Genomic DNA, 27,328 nt, shown 5'->3' with positions numbered 1-27,328 from the left:
AAAATGCGACGTAGATTTGTTCATGTGCGAAAGCATCCAGTTCCAAATAAATGCCAATTCGTTTCAACGTTTGGCCTTGAGCTTTGTTGATAGTGATTACGAAGGCAAGTGTTACGGAGAATTGGCGTCTCCACATCGTAATTTGGTATTATCTGTCACAGTATAGTTTTATACGTGGCATGAAAACAATTTCACCGGAATGATCTCCCGTTATGACCATACATTGACGGAGGTTGTTGGTCATCTGCTGTACTAATAAACGTGTTCCGTTAACTAATCCTTCCCAAACGCTTAAGTTACGAATCAACAGCGTTCTTACGTAGTCGCAAAGTATGTGGGGGCAATGATCGTGGACCATCAATGTAGAAGTATGGTTTTTTGACAGTTGTTTTTCCGTCTATATGATTAAGTATAATGTCAACGATTTCCTTTTGTTTCTCGTTCAATGATTTGTACATTTCTTCGCCAAGTCCAATGTGTTCCTCAACAGTTAATTCTTTGTTATTTACTGTCTGTAATTTTTTAATTTCCTGAGGCAGTGTTGGAAAGTCTTTCAAAGTTTTCCCTTCAATAATTAACAATTCATTAATGTTGGCATGAGCTTTGTCACGTGCGTCAGAGTCAGAAAGTTTATCTTGTTTTTAAAGTCTTGCGCCATTATATCGATGAAATCACTGAAAAGCTCTTCGGGGTGCAATGGGTGACAATGGATTAGAATCTGAACAAACAAAACACGTAGCTGATAAGGCATTTGGTAGATCGCACCTTCTTGCATGAAACGTTTCCATTCAGCGTCATCTTCGATCAGTCCACGTGCTAAACAGGCTTCTGTGAATGTCTGATAAGTGACAGTGTTTTCTGCGCCTTTCACATTCATCAAAAGAACACGTAGATGGAATGTTTCTTGATCTCTAGGGCTTAAACTATACGTAAACGCGTCCGATTGTGTGTTTACCATCTCTTCGCGGAAACCATGACTTCTGTTTCTTCAAGTTTGTCTTTTGTTCGTATTCAACAGTTTTCTTCATCATCATTGGTACATTTTATTTCTGCTCTCCACGTATAGTGCTTTGGAATTTCGAAACAATAATACTTTCGTGCGTTTGGATCGCGTTTGTTCAATTCGAAATATTCAAGGAGCATTGTTGAACCGTCAATTGCTTTTCGAATGTCTTCGTATGTTTAATTCCTTCCACTTACAATCGAAATTTTAAATATTATATGCATGAAATATAGTTCGTATTTTCTGTGCACACTGATATATAAGGATGTATTGGTGTTTGTGAGGTGGCCTATCACCTTCAGGTGTTTTGTGTGTTTCGGCACGGACCGTAGGCCTTGCCCTTCCCAGCAACATATGATATGTTCAGAACTTATTTATTCACTGCGTCCTTGTACAGAACGTATTTCTTTATTTTCACTTTACTATTAGTTGATAATTTTGTAATATTTTCATGACAGGGGACTTTCCAGTCTTTTCTAAACGTGAAGTAAATTGTAGGTATATTAATTATTTACTGCTGCAGTAAAATTTAACTGAATAAAAGAGAGGAGAGGTACTTATTTATAAACATTACTGAATAGAAATTCTTTCTGTATGAAATAAACAAATGTATCCTATTACCATAATGCACGAGGATGAGTCTAATCGGAAGAAACAAGGACCTTCGTAACTTACAAACATTAAATATAGGCTTATAAATAGAAGAAAAGCTATCAAATGTAAAAAAGTCTGATTTATTTTCTCATTAATCTCTTAAGCCTAGACAGCTTTAGTATCTATGAACTGAGGGCTGAAGAACAACTTGAGAGTAGGGCTTTATAGGATCGATCTTTTCCACTTCAGGTCAGAAGTCACAGTGAATTATGCAGTAACGTTCTCAGGAACATGGGAGTAATCAATCTGACTTTTATTCTGAACAAGATGAAATGCTGCCATGGGAGAATTTCTTTCCTCGTTGTCTACATAAGAATATGGCATTTACCTCTTTATGTGTCGGTGAGTAACTTTGTGTCTGACAGTGAAGGAATAACGTAGGTTAGGAACTTTTGAGAAGATTATTTGGTTCTAAGTCGGAGGACGTAACAGGAGGGTGGAGAAAATTACAAAATATGGAACTTCATAATTTGCACTTTTCACCAAACATTGTTAAGATGATCAGTTTGAAGAGGACAGCACACAATACACGAGAGATATGGATAATATGCGTAGAATTCTAAACTGTAAAACCTAAAGAGAAATATCACTTAGATATTAAAGAAATTAGTACAGATTTATTGTGGCTCAGGAAAAAGGCTCGTGGCAGGATTTTATGATTACGAAATAAACCTTCGGGTTTCATTAAAAACATGCATTTCTTGTGTCTTAATTGCATCCTGCTTGTGTTCCTCAATACAATACTTTTATTTTCCGTCGTTTCACAAGCTTATTGTTAAAATCACATAAAATTTCACATAAAATTGTTACATTTTTAAAATTGACGACATGTTTCGATATACAATTCTATCATCGTCAGGTCTATCAAAATTAAAATTAAAATCTGGTGTATCTGTTGCTCTGCTTATATTGATTTTGTTTTTACCCGTTTTTGATTTTATTACATCTCCAGGCTTCTTCCATTTAATTTTGGAGACTGCGCCTGGGTGCCTATATCTGTAAAATCAATTTTAATTTTCATATCGTGATTCTGGCTACCGACATAGGAAATGGAATAATTTTACTCTAATTTTATATTTATTTTAAGGAATTACTCAAATATATCGTATTACAAGCAAAAGAAATGCAATCACAAAATATAAAGTATTATAACATACCGGGTTGCGTGTGATGTGCGTGTCCGTTGTTATTGAATGGCAGACAGCAACTGAGTTGTGAGTATCGTGTGTGGCTATATATAGGTGAAAGTTGTTTAGGGGGTTGGGTCAATGGACTGTAGAATGTTAAATATCGGATTGTTCGTGTAAATGTTGCTGTCGTTTAATGCAAGGTTTTGTTTATGTGTTCTTTGTATATGATATTTCTCTATGGTGTCTCTATGTCGTTTGTTTTGTATTATTTTTATAATGTCCATTGTATGTTCTATTTTGTTGTATGAATGTCCTGTGTTTAATATATGCTTTGCATATGCTGAATGGTCTTTATTATGTTTTATTGCTGTAATATGCTCTTTATATCTTTGATTAAAGGTGCGTCCAGTTTGGCCTATATAGGTTAACGGGCAATCATTGCATTTTAACCTATATATGCCTGGTTTTTCGTATTGATTTGTTGTGTCTATTTGTGGTTTTTGTTTCAAGATGTTTTTTATAGTGTTTTTTGTTCTAAATGCTATTTTTATGTTATTTGTTTTAAATGTTTTTGTTATATATTTGGTTTCTTTTCCTATATATGTGAATGTGGCCCATTTGTTTTGTTTATTTTCGTTTCCGTCTTCATTTATGTTGTTTATATTGTTTATTTTATTTTTGGGTTTTAAGTCATAATTATTATATCCGTTTTCTATTAGAATTTGTTTTATTGTGTTACATTCAATTTGTTTGTTTTCTGTGGTTATGGGATATGTATTTTTTCTGTTTATTAAGTAGTTAATAGCAAATCTGTTTATGTTCATTCGGATGGCATGAAGAGGCATGAATTATGGTGCTTGTATTTGTGGGCTTTCTGTATATTTTGAATTCGAAGTTATTTTCGTTTCGTATTATAGTTAGATCTAAATAATTTAATTTGTTATTTTGTTCTTTTTCTAAAGTGAATAGTATATTTTGATTTATGTTGTTAAATTCATTTAAAACATTTTTTATGTCTGTATTTTTTCCATCAAAAATCATGAGTATATCGTCAACATTTTTTGATGGAAAAAATACAGACATAAAAAATGTTTTAAATGAATTTAACAACATAAATCAAAATATACTATTCACTTTAGAAAAAGAACAAAATAACAAATTAAATTATTTAGATCTAACTATAATACGAAACGAAAATAACTTCGAATTCAAAATATACAGAAAGCCCACAAATACAAGCACCATAATTCATGCCTCTTCATGCCATCCGAATGAACATAAACAGATTTGCTATTAACTACTTAATAAACAGAAAAAATACATATCCCATAACCACAGAAAACAAACAAATTGAATGTAACACAATAAAACAAATTCTAATAGAAAACGGATATAATAATTATGACTTAAAACCCAAAAATAAAATAAACAATATAAACAACATAAATGAAGACGGAAACGAAAATAAACAAAACAAATGGGCCACATTCACATATATAGGAAAAGAAACCAAATATATAACAAAAACATTTAAAACAAATAACATAAAAATAGCATTTAGAACAAAAAACACTATAAAAAACATCTTGAAACAAAAACCACAAATAGACACAACAAATCAATACGAAAAACCAGGCATATATAGGTTAAAATGCAATGATTGCCCGTTAACCTATATAGGCCAAACTGGACGCACCTTTAATCAAAGATATAAAGAGCATATTACAGCAATAAAACATAATAAAGACCATTCAGCATATGCAAAGCATATATTAAACACAGGACATTCATACAACAAAATAGAACATACAATGGACATTATAAAAATAATACAAAACAAACGACATAGAGACACCATAGAGAAATATCATATACAAAGAACACATAAACAAAACCTTGCATTAAACGACAGCAACATTTACACGAACAATCCGATATTTAACATTCTACAGTCCATTGACCCAACCCCCTAAACAACTTTCACCTATATATAGCCACACACGATACTCACAACTCAGTTGCTGTCTGCCATTCAATAACAACGGACACGCACATCACACGCAACCCGGTATGTTATAATACTTTATATTTTGTGATTGCATTTCTTTTGCTTGTAATACGATATATTTGAGTAATTCCTTAAAATAAATATAAAATTAGAGTAAAATTATTCCATTTCCTATGTCGGTAGCCAGAATCACGATATGAAAATTAAAATTGATTTTACAGATATAGGCACCCAGGCGCAGTCTCCAAAATTAAATGGAAGAAGCCTGGAGATGTAATAAAATCAAAAACGGGTAAAAACAAAATCAATATAAGCAGAGCAACAGATACACCAGATTTTAATTTTAATTTTGATAGACCTGACGATGATAGAATTGTATATCGAAACATGTCGTCAATTTTAAAAATGTAACAATTTTATGTGAAATTTTATGTGATTTTAACAATAAGCTTGTGAAACGACGGAAAATAAAAGTATTGTATGCATTTCTTGACTAGCTGATTAAGTACTAGCTTCTCAACATTCTGTTGCATGGAGTTAATTATGGCGTTTCGGAAGCGGACCATGTTTTTGTCTAGAGTTCAGTAAAGTCAGATAAATAACGCGGGCAAAAGGTAATTCCTGGCACCGAGCAAGAAAATGGTAGGTTATAAGCTTTTAAATAATAAAGAAACATGAAGCATCAGTGGAAGAACTGAACTGAAACCATGACATGTCAACTTTAATGTTATAAAAAGGGATTGGTAAACAGAAACACTTTCTAGGAAAAGATCAAAACAACCAATGTATTAAGTTTGAAAATAAGACACTTAAGAAATGAAGATGGTTTTGCCCTAATTAATACTAGGAGCACCCAGGTTCCTTGTAGGAAAATATCTCCACCGTCCTAGCTGTATCAGTGCACCCTGCCTGTTTGTTGTACACTCGCGGTCCACGCGAGCTTTGAAATCTGATTGTCACCGTAGAGTCCTGGGTTCTTCATCAGATTCGTGGCGTAGATTTTGGCAAATAGGCAGTCTTCTCTCCGAGTCGGTCTTTTCCATAATCATCCATTACCGACTCAGAGGTGTACGATAGACCCGACCAGCCAGCACAATTTTGTCCTTAGCTGGAGACGTATCTGCGGGCGAGTATACGGCGAGTTTATGAATTCTCCAGATGTTCAGTCCGTTATCTTGTAGAATGCATTAATTGTAGGATTTGAGGTTTTCACGGCGGTGAGTCTGAATATGGCTGTCTTCTGGGTTGTAGCGCCGCTTAGTCTGGTAGAAATTTACCGACGTTCAGAGGTCCTTGCTGCCTCCATCATCAGGGCGTTTGCATTAAATAGGTCTTTTAGTAATTCGTATTTAATATTTAAAATTCTTCATTGTCAGGACTTTTTCCATCGTCTGTTCTTTAAAATCACGACGTTTCGGAGGCTGGTTCTGTCTCCGTCTTCAGGTGAAATAATTGCACGTTTTATATTGTCCAGTGACAGAGACTAGCTCTATTTAAGTGACCCAACAGAGTTGGTACCTCTCATCTGAAGACGGAGACAGAAACAGCCTCCGAAATGTCGTGATTTTAAAGAACAGACGATGGAAAAATTCCTGACAATGAATAATTTTATGTGTAAACTACCGTCGTCAAAACCCTTTAGAATCGTGTTTAACATCATCAGTTCTCTTTTTATTTAAAAGACTAAGCTCATTAACCTTATCTGTGATTAAATTTGTAAAGTTGTTCGTTATGTTGGGTTATGTGTCTGTATTTAGGCCTCCTTCCGGTTTTTATATTTTAATATAGGTACTTTCCAAGTATGTGAAACAATATTTCCAGCAAATTTCCGTGCTCAAAATATATGTTTACTAAAAAATATATGAAGATAAGTTAATTTTTTCACAAACTCTAACGTACATAAAAATATGCAGATAAATAACACAGTTAACAGTGAGCATAATGTAGCAAAACGTACATCGGATCGGAAAGTTTCCAGACTGTGTCAATAGAGGGCGAACCGGAAGTAGTACGAGCATCGCAGCCAAGTTTGTGCCAAGGCTCCTCTCTGAGGACCAAAAGCAGAATCGACTTCTCGTTTGTCAGGAGCTCAAAGATCTTGCAAGAACCGACCCCAACTTCCTTTCTAAGGTTTCCTCTTCCCAAAGATGAAAATTCAGCTAAAGGGAAGGAGATTTGAGACGATAGAAGAGATTCAGGCAGAATCGCAGATGGTGCTTGACTGGCTGACAAAGAAAGATTTCCAGGGATGCTTCCAGGCTTGGCAGCGGCGCTGGGATCGTTGTGTTCACTCCCAGGGGAACTACTTCGAGGGTGATGGATGAATTTAATACCTGAGATAAGTGTACGTGTTGTTTTTATTTTTATAGGCGCAGTCTGGAAACTTTCCAATCGCACCTCGTACACATATACATTGCGTTTAGCGATAAAGTTCAACGCAACCGTCAGTTTCGTGTTTCGGGATGGAACTGCGTGACTCAGGTTTTCCCGATACGAGTCACATATCGCTCCATTCAAACAATAAAATAAACTTCCTTTTCGCACACACACGATAAACACGCACCCTCAAGCCGAAAAATGATAATACATAATTTGGTGTGCCTTGAGAGATTGATCTCTGTTTTATATGCTATCACTTGATAAATACTGGTCAATATGAGAGTGTACACGATATTTTCCCAGATCCGAGTCAGAAGTCCGTCTCGCTCAGCTGACAAAAATTATCTTGATGGCAATTTAATGACACTCTGATCTCGTAATATGAGGCATTACAGTTACCATCAGCCATAAAAGGTGTTATATGAGTAAGATTGTAGTTGGGGTCAGCTCTGACTTATAAAGCCATTCCATGCATTGCGAGTACAAGACAGATAACAGTGATGAACAGAATACGCACAGACACAGTAAAGCAGAGCATGCATGTTAGCTGATAATCAGATGCTCCCTCTAATGTTCGTGATGTAGACAAAAGCTTTCAAGAATATTACGCCTTGCTGTATCACATTTTGGGGTAGTAGCTTTGTTTACATTTCCGGTGGTAAATGACAAGGGCGTGGCCAGTTGTCTCTACATGGGTGTCCGAAACGCTAGGACCGAATTCATTATCAGCCAAAATAGGAGAGAAATTGTCGAAGTGGAAGTAATAAGAAGATCTCTGTCTTCTGGGTTGTTGCACTGTGTAGTCTGATAGATGTGTCATACTGCCTCCGTCATCAGGGCGATGAATCGCAACAACCCAGAAGACAGAAATCTTCATACTCGCCGCTGTGAAAACCTCAAATCATACATGGAAGTAATAAATTTGCATATCCTCGCACGTTACTTCTTTATCATCTATTCATATTTTACAGTACGTCTTGTTTTCCAAATAGGTTGTCATAAATCTGACAAAGTCAGGAATGAAAACAGTTAAATTCTTGTTCTGTGTGGTATCCCGCATGTAGTGAGATTATCTATACAAGTGAACATCAACGTCGATGAGATGACAGTGAAACTGGAAGACGTGCTTGTATTTCCGTTCTTGTTTCTTGTGACTCATGTCTTCTTATCTCCACTCAGAGTTGTCTAGTAATTCTGGACATGTAATTCAATCACGTCATCTTCCAAGACAATATTTGGTTAACATTAACCTGAATTTTGCCATTTCTGGAGTTCCTCGTGCCTTTGAGACTGAATGTTGAAACTTTCTCGCTTAAGCGAATAGCATCTATTGATTTTTATTTCAGTTGTTTATACATCAGAGACTGCTTGTCGAACTTATAATATGACTAGAATTTATCTTCCGTTTCGAAAATAATTTTGTTCTCAAGGGAGAGTCCTAAGAGAAAGGAATAAATGGGAGGAGAGAGAAAATGGCACCGTTCACCAGATACGAGGTGCGATCGGAAAGTTTCAAGACTGCGCCTATAAAAACCCGTACACTTATCTCAGGTATTAAATTCATCCATCACCCTCGAAGTAGTTCCCCTGGGAGTGAACACAACGATCCCAGCGCCGCTGCCAAGCCTGGAAGCATCCCTGGAAATCTTTCTTTGTCAGCCTGTCAAGCACCATCTGCGATTCTGCCTGAATCTCTTCTATCGTCTCAAATCTCCTTCCCTTTAGCTGAATTGTCATCTTTGGGAAGAGGAAGAAGTCACACGGAGCTAAATCCGGCGAATAAGGAGGGTGCGGGATGACGGCCATGGTGTTTGAGGTCAAAAACTGCCGAACTTTGAGGGCGGTGTGCGCTGGCGCGTTGTCATGATGCGTCGCATGTGGAGTTCTTCCTTTAGAATCAGCTGACAGGTCCCATAGCCTATCCCAACAATGTTGCACAAGTCGTTGATGGTACGACGTCGATCTTCGAGAATGGCCTGCCGAATCTTCGTAACATTTTCGGGCGTTGTGCTCGAAGATGGTCGTCCAGATCGCTCGTCATCATCGACAGAGGTTCGGCCATTTTTAAAACGTGAATGCCACACAAAAGTTTGTGCACGACCCATTGCGGACTCCCCAAATGCTTGCTTTAGCATTTCATAGGTTTACGTAGCCGTTTTGGCGAGTCTTTGGCAAAATTTGATGCACACGCCATTCCGAAATCGCAGGAGGGTCGGTGTAATGCACTACCAAAGCGCCCTTAACTAAGAAACAAATACTAATTCGCACCCCCTAGCGGCAGAAGCTCGTACTACATCCGGTTCGCCCTCTATTGACACAGTGTTGAAACTTTCCGATCGCACCTCGTATTATTAGGATGATCAATCAAAGAGGATGGGATGGATGGTTGAGGACTGGGGAACTCGCGGAGAAGATGAGAAATGCGGACAGAATTTCAGTAAGACAATCCAAAAGAGAAGGACCACTCCTCGGGAGTCTTTAGCGTAGGTCAAAGCAAAATTTTAAAGTGAACATTGGATTCACTTGTTTCAAGATCTGGTTCATCGGCGACCTCTTGTGAGCAAGAAATGTAACCTCCGGGTTTCACTTAGTTGGCGAATTGTTGCACCATCTGTAGTAGTAGTTATTGTTGTTGTTGTTGGTGGTGATGGTACAATAGCAAAAGAGGAAGAATAAAAAACAGTTTTTTATGTACAGCTCATGGAAAACGGTTTAATATAGTCCTGCCTTACTCGTCAAACGTCTGGCTGGAATACATGAACCCTACAGAAAGGAAATTCCATTTCTCACAACAACAACAACAACAACAACAGTGCAATGAGCTGAGTAACACGAAAGAAGTTGCGGTTCTGAGAGATTAAGGTACTGGTCAATTGCCTTCAAAAGTTGCAGTAAACAGTTTTGTTATTAGCTACTGTCACGTACGTTTCTTTGGTTTTCTTTTCATTTTAGAATTTCATTAATTGCAGTCCAGTTAACGGATTCTGGTATCACACGGTACAAACCGAATTTGCCCGCTGTCCATAGTCCAGCCGGACTTATAGCTCAGTGTATTTCTTATATGTAATATATATGAACTAATGAGTTATCAGAATTGTCCTTTGCCTTTGTGTTACGTGTCCTGTTTAGACGTTTCCTTTGTGCAAACTGTAAACATTAAGACATTATTGTTGGTAGTTACTGGGATGAAATCCGCTTTCCTGTCTAAAAGTTGTTAGCTTGATCGTACAACATTTCGGAGGGGGAGTAGAAGTTAGTAGAGAAGGTGATATTATGTTGCTTTGTGTTCTTCTGCGTATCGTTCAACATCTCCATGTATGGTACCACGTATTACTCCGTGCGCCTGCGCAAGAGCGACAGCGTAAAATTGAGGGACCTATGCCGCGATGCACAAATATTACGGCAATAATTTTCTTGCGAATAAGCGAAACCGCGATGCACAAACCCTCGACCAAGGCGGGTCTGCATTATTAAGTTTGTCTTTTAATGACTGATAGTAATTAATGCCCTCTAGTGCAGTGGTATTGAACCTTTTTTGTTCGCGTATCCCCAGATATAATTTCTCTTCAACTTTGTACCCCCAAAGTTGTTGGTGTATAATTCAAGTTATACATAGTATATAATCTACATCTAAAATAAATTAAATAAATTACATTATTGATTATTCAGTGCTTATCATAAAATAATATTTTTTTAAATTTCACGTAACCCCTAAGATGTCTTCGCGTACCCCAGGTTGAATACCACTGCTCTAGAGAACAGGGTGCTGAGGGGAGTATTTGGACGTAAGAGGGAGGAAGTAACCAACTGGAGACTGTAGAGAATTGAATAATGAGGAGTTTCATGATTTTTAATATGTGCTCAATAATATTATTGTGGTCTAATCTCGAAGAATGGGATGAGCGGGGAATGTAGCATATATGGGGTAGAAGAGAAATGCGTATACAAATTTAGTCGGAAAACCTGAAGGGCGGAGACTGTTTGAAGAACTAAGCACATAATGGAGGATAAATTAAGTATACCTTAAGTAAATAGGGTGAGAGGGTGTCGGCTGAATTCATCTGGCTTAGGACAGGTTTCAGTGGCGGGATCTTGTGAATACAGTAATAAATTTTTGGCTGCCTAAAATGTGAGGAATTTCTTGATTAGCTGAGCTGCTAGTCGCTTTTCATAATGGTCTGTGCTTCATGTAAAACATATCGCAAGGCGCATATACGTCAGACCTACATGGATGAATACATATCGAAGATGAAGCGCCTCTGAACAAATTTCTGCCAGTTCGTTATCTGATTTCCCCGTCAGTCCATGTCATCATACTTTCAGGGCCTTCTCTAGTTTCATTAACAACTCATAACTAGTCACGCGACATGGGTGGAGTCATTTCATCCAATTTGTGTTACCTTACTGAAGGAAATCTCAAATTTGTATTACTTTTATATCATCAGATTGACGTTATCTCTGTGTTCCGATTCCAGTTAAAAGATGAATGAGCAGCTTGTTATTGTATGCAAGACTGACGTAAAACCCCAGAAAGAGTTGTGCTTTCGCTTTCTCCCATAATTTTGAAAAGAACTTCTTCGCAAAATAACTCGAACGCTTCCATTGATAGTTCGTACTTTGTACATACTTTACTTTTCCCAACTGCATAAGTTGCATGGCAGCGAACGGCAGAACTGTTGAGTTATGAATTGAGAAAAACTGAAAGGGAGGTTTCGTGCCCTGTTGTAAGATACTACCCAAAATTATTTTGTCCGGATTGATCGATTCTTCGGCCATTTAATGCCAATTTTCAGCTGCATATTTTACGTACCGTCCAATAATAACTGTGAATAATGAATTGGAAAGGATGTGGAACGAAGCGGTCGTAACTTTTTTTAAGTTACTAGTCCAACATTTACATGGAAGGACCTCTCGAACACGAAGAAAACTAGCCATTCACAACACAGCAACCTTCATGTTTTGCCTGAAGCAACCAACGGAATCTACGATCACTTCATTTTAGTAAAGCTGTCATCGGGCTAAAGTATCGAAACCAAGACTTCCGAATACGGATTTCTGACAATCATAACGGTGTGATACATTTATTGCAGGTTTCTTTTGGTTTGACGTCACAATTAGGGATTTCAAAATATGTTACGGGATGCTATAATATTGCGTGCAATCAGGAATTAACTGTGAAACTGACAAAAATGTTGCTTCTTTCATTGACGAACTGGAACATATTTTAACTATTTTTTTTTCAGTTCAAACCGTTACTTTTCAACAGTGTCGCAGATATTTTAGGTCAGAGTTTCTGAACCTATGGCACGCGAGCCAATGTTGAGTGGTACGCGAACTAAGCAAGAAAATCAAAAGATAATATTAACAATAAATAACAGGTTTCCCTGAACGAATTTGGTTTGTGGTACAATTAATGTGTTAAATTAGAATTAACGGTACGCCAACGAAAAAGGGTGAGAACCTCTGTTTTAGGTGAAAGGAGCGTGACATTACTTAACCCTCCAAATACGTGCCTGCACACTGCTAATAAAACTTCTAATTAGGTTTACTTCACATTGCTGATCTAACACTGTGATGCGATCCTACCTGTCCACTCACCCATCTGCACTTCATGCTTGGTAGTTCCATAACTACCAACACTACTCTCGTTCTGAGTCCCCAAGGACACCTGAATGTGTTGTCATACCAATTATGACGTCACCGGCAAGTTTAATTCTACTAATCATGAGTTCCATTCTTTTCTTTGTCGGTTATTCTAGACAAAGCAGAAATTACAACTTGGAAGAATACTTCCAACTTTTTATCATCGCAAGAAACTCAGCTCGGTGGAATGTTTTCCAGTGATGACTGATGACGCTTCTGGTGGGTTCCACTTCTTTCTTACTGTGCTGCCACGTGATAAGCGAGTCCGTAAAAAAATGATGCTCCAAATGTTTACAAACATTTTGTTAAGAAATGGTATTTACCTCTGAGGTATGAAGTAACGTTAGAAAGCACAGAGTGAAATGGAATACAAGCGCTCATTGACTGTTCAAGTGCTCCCGAAAGCCAAAGCACTGGACAAATATTTATTGCCTTTAATCGACGAATACTTTCATTTTTTGGCATTCTTCTGGCTAGTCGCTTGAATTGCCAAAAAACATTAAATAAATTCAAAAAGACATTCAGTTTGGATGTGACTAACGCTGCTACTATCTTAGTGGGGGAAATATTCTCAAGTAAAATGTTTACAGACTCGATGGTTTCGACATTCGTTAACGTTGATATTTTAGTGCGAGTTACTCCAGTAACAAGTTTCCTGTTTTCCAATCTTTGCCTCTCAGCATCTAATTAGTTTTTGGAAGGTAAAGGTGTTGATTTCTGATAATTTTCCCATTGTTCTTCTTTATGTTCCCTCCCCTTAGGCAATGGAACAATGTCGACAGGAGGAATTTGAGTTATCCGTGGATTATTTTCGGCCGAGGCTGGGTTGTAGCTTAAAGTTGATCTGCTGCACTGGTTAAGAGCCTTCGTACTTTTGCCCCGTTTCGTTGAGCGAACTCATGACCTAATGCATTCTCTAAGATTTACTTTCATCTGCACGAATCTTAGCTTACTAACAGCTATAGGATGATACGCCATACTTTAAATATATCATTTTCACACTGCTGTAGTTTTACTCTTCCTATCCGATTGTAGAATTAACATCAAGATTCATAAAATTACATCGTACCCAATGCGTTAAGATTTACATTCATGAATGCGCTTGGAAATGTTGGTTAACAGTCAGGCGAAGATGATGACTGTTTATCTGTTATGTGGGGGGATGTTGGGCCAAGCAGTTTGGTGAAAGTCTACCAACGTTTCAGATGTTTTTTGCTTCCATCGTGAGGGCGATCTCATCGCCCTAAACCGTCGGTAAACTTCTACCAGACTGCAGAAGACAGTTGTCTTTATAAACTAAGCAGTGAGAACCAAAAATTTCACACTGCCAAACAAATTGTTGCTTCGATCAATCCAAAGCCTGCCAGCTGCCACGTTGTTTGCAAACAGAAGCTCTCAATGCACACTCTTTCCCCTTGTATACTTATCCAGACTTTAAAGAAACGTAGAACAAATTAAACTAAGTCGCATACTAAATTTGGTGTTCAACTTGTTTGGATGCCCGTGGTCCTTTTACAATACTTTCTTTCCCAAGTCCAGGATGGATGTGGGACTCGCACAGTCTCGAACCCAAAACGATCTCTGCGATGTTAATGGCAACATCCGTCAACCCTAATGTAATACCAAACTTCGCGCCTGGTGGCTACGTAGTAACGTAAACGGATGATGGGGATAGCCACCGACGAAAGACCTTGCTGTAACCACGGATCACGCGGGACATCTGTCACAGCAGATCAGTAAAACACGCAACGTACTTACAATAACACAGTTCAACTCACTTGTTTTCGATGAGGTTACGTTCTTTAACAATAGTAGGTTGCGTTTCGACCAATGTAGTCAGAAAAACATTGTCAGCTAATCAATTCTGATTTCTTGTCTATTATCACTGATCTAGCACAGAAACACACTCACATCTATCATCCAGTAAAGTAAAGTAAAGTTTGTCCCACTATACGCCATGTAGGCGTTTGGGGTGAGTGGAGGTATAGCTCCTCTCTTCCTTGACCTCGGCACTAGATGAGGGTGAGTGGTCAGCATCACGCCCCGGCCGGCTTTACCCCCGGGAAAGGACCCCCGGTACCCATTGTAGAGGAGGCTGGGTGGGCCCCAGAGCCGGTCTGGACGCAGAGGCTAGAGGAAAAAATCCTCTGCTCCCGTCGGGGATCGAACCCCGGCCATCCAGCCCGTAGCTAGTCACTATACTGACTGAGCTATCCCGGCTCATTCTATCATCCAGTAGCTAAATGAAAAATGAGTATCAGTTACGCGAACCGCATTACATCAAACTGTAAAGAGTAGTAAAACTTCCAATGATGGTTATATGCAGTGAAAGGGGCAAATTAAATATGTCACATGTTAACTCCCGCGTTGGTCGTACCAGTACTCGGGCGGTTATCAGCCGATTTCTCATTGTGAAAGCGCGGGTTCGTGCCCATGTCAGTCCATGTTGGATCTGTTGTGGACAAAGTGGCAATCTGACAGGGTTTTTTTTCTACGAAACCTTTGGCTTTTCCTCTGTCAATATTATTCCACTGCTGCTCCATATTCACTCATGTGTCATCGGAGGGTTCGACAGTGGGCCTGTTAGCGGTCCGTTTCCACAGGGACATAGTATCACCCCATCGCAACAATAAAAACAACGCTGGCATCGATTTTGTTCGATTCGTCGCAATAATTTCCTCGAACACAAAGCGATGTTTTCGATGTCGAAGAAAATATTCATATCATCCTAGTTCATTTTGTTTATAATGACTTAAGTGAACGCAATCAAAAGATTTCAAAAATTTCTTCTTCTAGTCACGACACAGGTTATCGTCCTTTTAAAATTATTTAACATTTATTTGTATTGCGCTGGTTTCTTTCCGAGAGAGTCCATGTCACTTCCTTCCAAAATACCTTAATATCTTGTGTCTTGTATCCTATTCGTGATTTTTATTGCTGCTTTGTCTTTAGACAATTGCTTAATTCATTATTACACCGACAAATATCCACTTGTTTCAACAATGTGGAATCTGTATTAATCTTTCATAATTGATCAGAGTTTTCTGCTACAAGACAATAATTTTAAATCACTGTGAAAGCAGATTATTATTTATGCTGAATTGTTAAATTTAAAGGGAGACTGGAAAGGGGTGTAGGTCGCGGTAGAGATTACCGCAATGTTTGTCAACTTTTCCCATACGAAAATGTAGCTCACATCTCAAGGCACACCATATTCTACAGTTCTGTAAAATTACCGCGTTTCCTCGATTTTAAGACGTCATCTATTGTAAGACACACCCTTGATTTAGTAATAGGTTTTCAGGAAAAAATACGCTATATCGATTCTTGGACGCCATCGAATGTAAGACTCACCTCGATTTCAGAAATGCTAAAATGTGAAAAAGTGCTTCTTAAAATCGAAGAAATTTGATATTTGGAGGGGTGATTGTGTGTAAGCATAAACCATGTTATTCTTCGTCCTTTGTCATGTTTATAATTTATATTGGAAGTCTATAGAACCATTTAGCAGAATACGAAGATTTTAAAACGAATAATCTGACAAGTACATATAAATAGAATATAAAAATTAAAAATTACTGTTCTGAAAATGGACAGCATGCAACAAAAATGAGGACATTAAAGATATAATGGTAGTAACAGTTTTAAAAGCAAACTCCAACTCAGGCCCATGAGATGGCAGAACATGTCTGAATGGGATTACATTACTGTTATCATACTTGTAAAGTATTGATAAATGTGAAAATATGTATCTGAATTCAAACTACCGCGTTTCATCTTCTGAGAACATTGGATCATTCTGTATAAAAAAGGTGGAATGCATTCTATTTTATTCCACAGAGAGCATCCTATGTATATATGACACAACGGCTTACATGTTGACACCAATCATCTATACATGAGCTAAAGAATATTATAAAAACACAGGTTATATTTTTGTTGGTAATAATATTTCCTTTCCTTGCATACAGATCAAAGCTGTCTATGACTTACATAAATCTCTGCACACTGGTGCAGTCAAGGCTAACTTATAAAATCAAAATGTGCTTACATAATTCGATGCTGAAACAAGAGTCTTGTGGTTTTGTTGTTGTTATATGTTTAACCCTGAACTTTACAACCTTACACATAGCATCGAAATGAATGACTTAATTTTACATGTTTATCTAAAAATATTAATAACATTGTTTACAGCATTACGGTATTCTATAACGCACTTTGTGTTTCTTACCGTAAAAGCCACTAGTTCAAGTATACAGTGACGGAGCTTAAGTACAAAGTGTTCCTGACAGGGGCTGAGTGTTCATGGTATCCATGTTAGTCGTCTTAGCCCGGTTAACAGTTTGAAAAGCGAAAAATAAAATCTTTTGTCTCACTTTCGTGGTTCAGTGGTACTCCACGTAATGGAACACAGCATAACCGATCAGATAAAATGCATCATTAACCAGAATCGGCCAGCCCGCTCGCGGTGACTGCAAGCGTCAACTGGCTAACAACGCCTGGCTGACTGGAGGTGGCCAACGATGCGCTGTATCTGGTAGGTTTTGCCGTGCTCCAATGTATGAAGTACTGCTGAAATTACGAAAGTGTTGGCCCACCTAGCACGGCTAACACGGTTAACATGCACGCTTTACTCCTGGTTTCTAGTCATTGCAATCATAGACACATCCATTTGATGCTTCCTGAAGTGAGCGACATGAATGCTGGTAGCTGAGTTTTCGACGCTCCTGCAAATCTAGTGGCTGCGCACCTTCGTGAGCTGGTGTATAAAGTATTCATTTACTTCCAGCGTGAAGCATACGCCATTTTGTTTATACGTTTCGCTCTCTCTCTCTCTCTCCGTCTGCGCCAGCCTCCTTCATTCGTGTCTGTCATTTCAGAATAATACACCAAAGTCACAAGTAACTAGATCAATATTAATTCCAAATTAAATTTGAGGATATGACTATAATAGCATAATAAGATTTTAAAGGCTAGTCAAATCATAACATCACTTGCCCAATACTGCAAAGGGCACATAACTGCGTGCCGACCATTTGATGGCACATAAAGCGGTAGCCGTCACAAAGTTACCTCACCAGCAGCTCATAAGTGTGCATGAACCCAGCAAGAAAGCGCATCTACATATAAAAATTGAATGAAAATGAATGCTTGTAATATCAGTGTAATCACTTTAAGGTCAGATTATTTGTATATAATTTGAGTTTCATCATAGCATAAAAGTTGGACATATTTTTGTGTGAAAATTTGTTTTAAGGTTACCACGGCGGTGGGAATGTCGATTGTGGTTTTCTTTGGTGTTGTGACGACTTGTCTTATACACGGTTACCAACGTTTCAGATGGAAGTTGATAACTACGTACAAGATTACACGGTGTCACAACCAAAGAAACCACAATAGATAACTTATTAGAAATTCATAATTAAGAGTGCATTTATTATTGCAGGGAATAAGAATGTGAAGATAAGGCTCATTCCATATGGATTACATTGATAACAATTAAGGTGGAAAATAAATGTTAAAGTGTCCATATTTTTCATAGTCAACGTCGGACAGACCATAAAACTACAAACGTGAAGAATGTAGAATATAATTGCGATTTCTTGCTGAATTTTGCACCAGTTTGGCACTGCCGACTGAAATTTGTACAGTGCAATAAAATCACAGAGCTATACATTGTTTTATAGTTAAGAAATTGTGACTGCAGAATGCCCCCCGACTTGCTTACGCGTATTGAAATGCAACTGTTTGAGCAGCATGACTGCATCACTTTACACAGATTGTATCATATCAAAAATATGTATTTATACTGTGTCTGGAGTAAAATTCACAAAGATACCATGGCACTGAGAGAACATTGTGTAGTATTTAAATGTGCCCTGAAGACAGAAAATTGTACTTGCAGGCGGGAGAGATTAACTGAACAAATCCGCGGTGTAGTGAAGTACAAAGCCATCCTTTATCGCACTGTAGAGCGGATAGTATCATCGGTAAATCGATAAGGGCAACAATGCAGCCCATTCGAGACCACATAGGGTATATCATTATATGAATAATCCATCTACGTATGCACTATTATATATTATTATTATTTACTAACAACGTAATTATTTACATCTACAGAACACAAGAATATACACGACAAGCCCACAATTTTAATAGTGATAGTGTACGCTATTATTCAATTAAATTTTTTATAATCACATATACTTTGTTTAATTTGTGGGTTAACTGTCAGTAGTGCAGATTGCATAGCTCAGATGTCTGCTTTTCAGAGCAATAAAAAATCAAGATACATAAATGAACCTATGTAAGAATGCATGTTTATATACCGAAGATTTTGGCAGTAGTTTTCTGTGGCTATGAGACTTGGCCTCTTTGATAAAAGAACATAACTTATGTGTTTAGAAACAAGAAATTCGGAAAAATATTTTTGCCTAAAGTGGATGCATCAAAAAAGTGAGGAACTTAGGATAGACGTTTTTCAAAGTGAAACTTCCTGGTTTGTTTCAAATAATGCAGTATTGTTGGGTTGCTGAAATCATGGGGGCTATGATGGCCCGGACACGTAACTTCGATGTAGGAAACAAGAAGTTAATTCAAAATTTTCTTAGATAAACTTGCTGGAATGTGGCCACTTGGAAGAGGGTTGTGGCGTAGGACTGGAATAGAATCATCATCAAAAACGCAGATAGTGATGATAAGCTGATAAGCAGTGGGTGGAACTTCGCTCCAGATCGAGTGCCTTGCTACGGCAGATTTTGATGTTAAGAGTTTTAAAGCTTCTGGTTCTGTTACAAGAGCTAGTTATTTTACTACAGTGGGCGTATGTGCCAGCGAGTCATCTTATAACATTACAAAATTATTGACATGGCCTATACTTGAAGATGTAACCTACACAGGTACTCGGTGACGCTAACAAAGAAATATCGAGTATAAATTGTGTATTATAATTGTTTTATAAACGACACAACAGCCTAATTTCGTCAGAAGTTATAGCATTATTGCAGCATCGAAATGCGTTGTAGTAAATAATAATGTATGTTGATGGATTGTATATTTTTGGGCAAATATTCTTCATGATACATATATAATTTCTTTGGTTTTGAGACGTACTGTTCTCAAATTAGGTTTTATAGGCAATTTAATCTGTTCAAAGGAAAAAAGTTACTCTGTCCTTCCTTGAAGGACAATGAGATACGACTTACTGAAAGAAAATCTCGACGTTCAATGTTTGTTGGAAATTAAAATACACTTTATTTTACTTGTTTTAAGTACGTTGCAAAAATGGCTTGAAAACACATCTCTTATCGTTGATTTATTCAAATTTCCGCGAACTTTATTGGACATACGTCGTCGTTTAATGACTTTAACAATATTTTAATTGTTTCTCAGCGTTTCATTTAACATTGTTCCAACTGGACATTTAAGCATCCGGGGGCAATCAGCACAACTACAACACCAAGTCTTACTATATGCAAATATTAAATATACATATAAAAAAGAAATAATGATAACAGCACTGAATATGCTGACTTAAAATTGGCTCAATACAATATTGTAAGATATATGGCTTTTAATCTACCTGAATTGTCGAAGGCTCAAAATCCACAACCTTTACAATCTAGTAAAAAGCAACAGAATGTTTGTAAAGTAAACCAAATATACCAGTTTCTGGTCTGTAAGAACCACCACCCAGACAGTGGAGTTCCAGCTAGACGTGTCCAATGTGGTAGGCAGAGGCAAAGGGGGATGGGGCAACTGCAGTGGTGAGCGGCTACCTCACTAAAGAATGTTTAATTTCAAAGAAATCATCACCGAATGTCGTCAGTGTGAAATGGATTACGAACTGTGTAACTACGTATTCGATAGAGTTATATTCCCCCTGTATTATAATCCCTCTGACATTCGCCTAGAAAATGTGAGATAAATCAGGATAGTTGGTAATCTGGCACAGATTCGAACCGGGCACCTCCCATATGACCTACACGTGACCACTACAGGAGCCTGCTCGTACATTTTTACGAAAGACTTAAACAGCTAATAATCCTGTTCTGTCGGTGAACCTAAATATTTTTATTGTTACGTAACGCCCGCGGATTACTTTAAGTATTTATGAAAAGTAAAGCAAACCTTTCATCAGAATAGAGTAAAAAATAATAAGGTTTGCTGAAAAAGCAACCAACTTGTAACACTTGCGGTGAACTTTATTTGTGTGAGTTAGTTGGTGGTAACGCACTCTGACTGCCACATGCCTTATGACCGTCACGCAGGAACGTATCAGAGAGGAGATAGAGTAAGCACGCTACATTAAAGCCCTCAACTAATTACTGAGGTCACCCATCCAAGTACTGACCACACCCATTGTTTTTCGATGAAGAAGCATTCACTGTGTTCAACATGGTGTGGTCATCGGATCACTGGTGAGGCTGTTGCTTCTTAACTATTCTTGGACTCTGTATTGTTACACGCCCACAGATGTAAAGGGGATTTTAAGCCTTCAGAAATACTTATAATACAATGAATGATGTACACTAAAATGTGGAATGTAGTCGGATATATACACATCCGGTAATCATACACGGGGTAGGAGCCCATTATTAGTGGCTCGTCGAATGGTGGACATCACCATTTCAATGTCACAAACCCCACGAAACAGATTCAGTTCCATTCATAATCTTCTTCTAGAATAATAAGAACGTTCTGATTAAAAACTGAATATTCAATTGCATATCATATTTCCGTCCGTCCATTGAATAATCTTCATTTCACTTCCGACAGACACGAAGCCACGCTTCTTATTACGCCACGTCAATTAATCTTACCGTCTGTACAGTCAGTTCCCCTGATATGATGCCATATTTGAGACACATGGAACTAATATAACTTGCAAACAGTGCTGCTAGAAATGCAGAACTATTATACATTTAGTATACATAAAAATATATTTTCAACAACATAATAATTGTGCAAAACATATACATAAGTAGTTTTATATAGATGGAAACGACAACTCCAAATTTCTCTTTTTAAATTCACAGAAGCTCAAAATGAGCCCCGTTGGTAATTTTGAAAACATGCACAACTGATACAGTGGCCTTACAGATTTTATATTTTGGGTCATCAAGAATTGGTAACGGTGGGCCATAGATACTATTTTTAACGCAACCCCATTGGATTAGATCCGGAGATCTGGAAGGCCATGGTTCAAAGCATTCGTGGCAATCTTCCATTGGAAGCGCCTTTTGTGATTTCTTTTTGAACTAATTCACCTGCTCACTTACATAACATTTCTTTGAGTTGCCGTTCAACTTTATACTCATATAAGTTTTGCAGAAAAACCAGTGTTCAAAATACATCTTAAAAGATATTTGTCGTCTTGCAAAGTCCCTGTTTAACAACATGAGTGATACATAATTCTGATTACAAATCACTTCTTACATTTATCTGAATATAAAGACGAGAACTTTTGTAATATATGGACTATTACATGTAATAATGTCAGAAATCCGAAAAAAATATAATATTTCAAAACACATTACTGCGGCATGAAATTATATTCATAACAACCAAATGACACTCCATATTCAACAGGTTTGGAAAACTATTCTTACTCGTGGACCAAACTGGAATATTTATAAATGACTGCGGGGTGGAAATCCTTGCAAAAACAAAAAATTGTACTAAAACTGTCAGTTGTTCGCATCGACTAAACATATTTTAAACATACACCACAAAACTGAATATAGTATTATTAATAACTAATTCAAATATGATATCCAAGAATATGATTGGTGTTCTGAAGGTGTCAAAAACTTGCAGTACGCTCTGCTTGAATTTCTCAAATCGAATTACAGGTATTTCGTAAATAAGTATTCTTTTACTTGTACACTATATCATCTGTGACAAACTAAAAGTAGATAAAGGACGGTAGTGTTCATATAATGCGACCGTCATTGGTCAAATTGAATTATTTCTGAGACGGCATTATATACAAAATATCAAATGTATAACAGACAAAGTGTTGTTGCACGAGTAAACACAGTAACACAAGCTTCTTCGGTGTTCGTGGTATAAGCTCAGTATATTTTTAAGTTCTAACTGAAATAAACTGGGGTAGGCAAGGTGAAGCCAAAATGTTTCGCACTGTGTTACTAAACCAAATCATGCTTTCACATAGAGCTTCTGCATACTCAAAGTTTTTTGACAGATTGCACCAAAACCAATCTCTCTGTGATAACTGAAATCAAGATGTATTTGAATGATTTTAACTGCCCAAGTAATCTCAGAATGATCAAGTAGTTTCAAGGTTAGGTTGGTTTTTCGGTTATGTTAGACTCTGTCTCATCTACCGGGGGTTATGGGGCGTTTAAAGAGTTATTCAATTCATTTCATTTAATATAATGAGTTCAATATGTGGAACGAAGCATCCTTGGCCTTTCGTAAGGCACTAACCTGGAATATACCGGGACGAACTGAGTAAATACACGAATATCTCTGTGTGGTAAGCTAAACGGCCCTGATCAAAGATTTAAATCGGGCTCTTCCTGAAAGGCAGGCACATAAACGGTGTCAGTAATTTGGCGATTAGTTAAAACCACGCAGGCTATACTGATTTGAATGAAGAGGTCCACTACCCGTATCATTTTATTTTAAAAGTTAAGTTTTCTAAAGCAAATATTTAACTCATCTATTTTATTTTTGGTGACAATCTTCTTTATCACATTGAACTTGTGAACTTCGCTCCCCATGAATAGAATACATATTAGGAAGTCTACCTCATATCCTGTGTATTAAACGTTCGATTTCTAGCCTATTTCTGCTTCTTTTTTCTAATAAAGCACAATTAAAGCATTACCAGTTTCATGTGTGTCGCACACAAATCAACTTCCAGATTTCTACGTAACTTAGAATGGGTATCGTACTCCTTCGAATCTTTAATTACGTACCCTCAGTAACAGTAGGGAGGAAGCCCTGCGAACTTCTGAAATAAGTAAAGGGTCCTGAAATATGTGTGAAAAATATTATATTGCCAAGAAATTTTTACAAAGAAAAAAAATATGGCGGCCTCGCGAAATATATTTTTAGCTTTCTGACAACGATACTGATGAAGTTGTACAACTGAAATTTTGTATGAAGACAAATTATTAGCATTACACATTTTATTAAACATTTGTGTGTGTTATGAGTCGATAACATTAAGACGGTGCGAAACTTTGAGGTTTATGTATGAAATTGAGAAGCTGCTATGGTGGAAATTATGGACTGAAATATTACAGAAGAGAAACACCATTATAAGAAAGGTCTCTTGTTACAGTCTGCTGGAATCGTGATGCGTCTTTAATCATATTTAAGAAAGAAATCTACTTATCTGTTTTCACAGAGTCATTCAGAAGTCTCTATGAACATGTAGTAACTAGTTTTGGAAGTGGGCGCTTGTGTGCACGGATACTTGGGTCACTTCCTACGTCCAGCAGGTGCATAAAGACTTTCGAACCATTCTGTGGTTTTAAAATAATCTGCTAACAAACTAATTGTTTTATTCATATACTTCTAATGGAATATCTTATAGAATATCCTACACGAACATATTTAGCTGCAACTTACATGTCGAAATTGCGCCTAGCTTAATGTTAACGATGCGTAATTGTTCTATGACGAACCTGTGTTTTAACTAAGAGTAAAGACGTCTAGATAATCTTGCATAATACTTCCACTACGGCTGAATGAAAATTTAGCCAACAACATGGTAATTCGTCTTTGATATTCGCCGACATCTTAGGGTGTGGGTGCTTTAGTGTAAATGTATGACGGCCGTTTCCCGAGGTCTGTCATGTGTACATTACGTGCTCGCAGATTTCAATGAATGCTGGGTCTTTGAATCTAAATTGAAAGACCACAGATTCTGCAGCAGAATTAATACAGATCACGTATGTAGTGTATACCACAACTCCCCCCCCCCAAAAAAAAAAAAAAACATTTCGTACGGACACGCTGGCATCTAGCACAGCAGGGCGTTTCGTGTACACCGATTCCGAGGAGATATAGTTCAAGAAGAAACTTGAAGTTGTGACCCAGATTATGGTGACAGCCGGAAGCCAAAGACCCGGAGGTGTCAGAGATAGAATAATGCTACATCCGCATTATTCAGGAGGAATCTAGATTCCACGGAATCGCAGACTCTGGATACAGATAAATAATACAGATGCACCGCACGGAGAAGAATGCTGCAGATGCACAAATTCCAGACACGTATTCACAGGCTCCAGGGACAGATGACTGCTATAAATTCCTTGATTTCAGGAATAGTTGAATGCTACATATCCACAGATTCCTGACACAGATGAGTGCTGCAAGTTCACAGGCTCCGGAAACGGATGCTATAGATTCCCACGTTTCGGAGACAGATTAGTGCTCAGATTCACAGATTCGGGTCACAGTTTAAAATTATAGATCGATAGTTTCAACAGTTAATTAAGTGCGGATCATAGGCATCGGAGGTGCGTGTCAACATATTGTAGATTTCTGCCATGGATGCACCCGGAATCGAAGACAGAATCTAGTAGTTCACTGTTTAGATTTGAACTGGGATGCAGTTGATACGCCGGCCTTTCCAATGAACTGGTAGAGTGTGGACGGCTTGCAACCTGAAACATTAAAGATACAGTCATAAGCCAAGTATATCTGAAAGATAAACAACTTGTGCGTTGCTCTTCTTGAATAAAACACAACTGAGCGAGAAACTTTACTGGCACCCTTGTATGCAGTGTGCGGTAGTTTATCAGTTGCTTTAGCAATCGGCAGTAACTCTGGATTTCAATAACTGTTTATTTATAGGTTTTGTATGATTGTCAAGAAAACAGTAATTTGTTTCACTACATTAACCAAGTGATGAAGATGGCTGTCTTCTGGGTTATTTCGCCGTGTAGTCTGGTAGAAGTTTACTGACGTTTCAGAGGTCCATGCTGCCTCCATCATCAGGGCGATGAGTAACCCGTGTGAGTGGAGGGAAGAGCCTAACTCTAACGGTAATTTCCTATAAATCCAACGTTTTCCGCTCGCACGGCTTTCTCATTGCCCTAATAATGGAGGCAGCATCGGCCTCTGAAACGTCGGTAAACATCTACCAGACTACACGGTGCAACAACCCAGAAGACAGCAATCTTCAAACTTACCGCCGTGAAAACCTCAAATCCTACATAACCACGTGATCTTAGTTGCTTTAAGAACTGAATCTTGGAACGCGTTTCAAGGGGTTAACTAATTGATAATCTATCTAATGGCTTGAAGATGAGAGCCTTTTTGATGTTGCGCCGTGCAGTCACATAGAAGCTGACTGACGTTTCAGAGGTGCGTACTGTCTCCGTTCAGTGCAATGATGGAGGTAGTACACACCATCGAAACGTCGGTTAATTTATATGCTACTGCGCTACACAATATCCCAGAAGATTGTAACCTTTTTGTCTGCCGCCCCCAGAACCTGGAAACTCACTCTCTAATGGTAGAACCGAACGTTTAAAATAGCGAATGATACAGCCCTTATTTGGACACGATTCTGGGCCAGTTCCATCCACCTACCATCCGAAGAACCCATTTCCTATGCTCCATCAATTGTCGAAAAGGTTTTCCCACCAAAATTCTGTAGCCATTCTTTGTCATCCTCATTCGAGATATGTCAAGCCAACGAAACAACTTGGCTTTCACTACCCCAAAAACAATAGCCGATCTTTATAAATCACGTAAATGTTCACAATTTAATATTCCGAATTTTCTAAATTTTATCGAGTTCTCTATCAACTTCACTCTATAGATGGCAACTGTAATGTTTGCCGAAGCGGTAGATAATTTTCAACATTCGATTCATCCCCGAAAGCCGAAGTTGTGCATAGCTGCTCATTGTTTGGAACAAAATTACATGGTTCTGTTACCCGTGACAGTTTGAATACGAGAACCAAATTACTTCCGTGGAAGTTATCAAGGAATTGGACTGCACGCGAGATGTCTGTTTACACAGAACAAACACGGAAATCCGTCAAGGTGGAGGCTATGTTTGAAGCCGGAAGAACAAGGTCTGGGCCTTGGGACGGACAACTGGATGGGCAACAGTAATGAAGTTTGATGGCCTTGCGCTTGCGAAAACAGCCAGCTGCATCCTTGAATGCGCCGTAGACATTGGCCTATTGTTTTCGTGTTACGTCATATTGCGTAAATCCAGATGATGAACTCATTACTAGCAGAGGAGATCGATAATCTGGCAAGAGAGGAATATTCATCAGACAAGTTTATTCTTATTTACAGACGATATAATGCTTTAAATTTATCCATGTCCACCACCGTTTTGTCGTTCGTCAAGCATATGTGGTACACAACAGAACGCGGATCATTATGCGTCGTCGTGAATAAAAGTCTTCAAAGTTTAAAAAAGGAAATTACAGAAGTAAAGAGAAGGGTGCTGTAGTTTATGCCCGGATTACATTAAAATTCTGTAACTTTGATTTAAAACCGCGGTCT

The 27,328-nt window shown here is 37.9% G+C and overlaps 1 protein-coding gene across 2 annotated transcripts in view; it reads right to left on the bottom strand.

Annotated features, from left to right (window-relative positions):
* Positions 1–16,615: 16,615 nt before the first annotated feature.
* LOC110836314 (CABIT domain-containing protein serrano) overlaps positions 16,616–27,328 on the bottom strand; it is a 154,149-nt gene continuing 143,436 nt past the window's right edge. For both annotated transcript variants that reach the window (XM_087343575.1, XM_087343573.1), the window contains exon 4: positions 16,616–25,464. The gene's annotated coding sequence lies outside the window, so the exon portion shown is untranslated. The remainder of the gene's footprint in view (positions 25,465–27,328) is intronic.

This window comes from Zootermopsis nevadensis, unplaced genomic scaffold, assembly GCF_977971745.1.
Source record: "Zootermopsis nevadensis isolate Lab colony 2312 unplaced genomic scaffold, Znev_1.0 Znev_ptg000006l, whole genome shotgun sequence".
In the NCBI taxonomy this organism is placed as follows: Eukaryota; Metazoa; Arthropoda; class Insecta; order Blattodea; family Termopsidae; genus Zootermopsis; species Zootermopsis nevadensis.
This window is presented reverse-complemented; position numbering and strand designations above follow the sequence as displayed.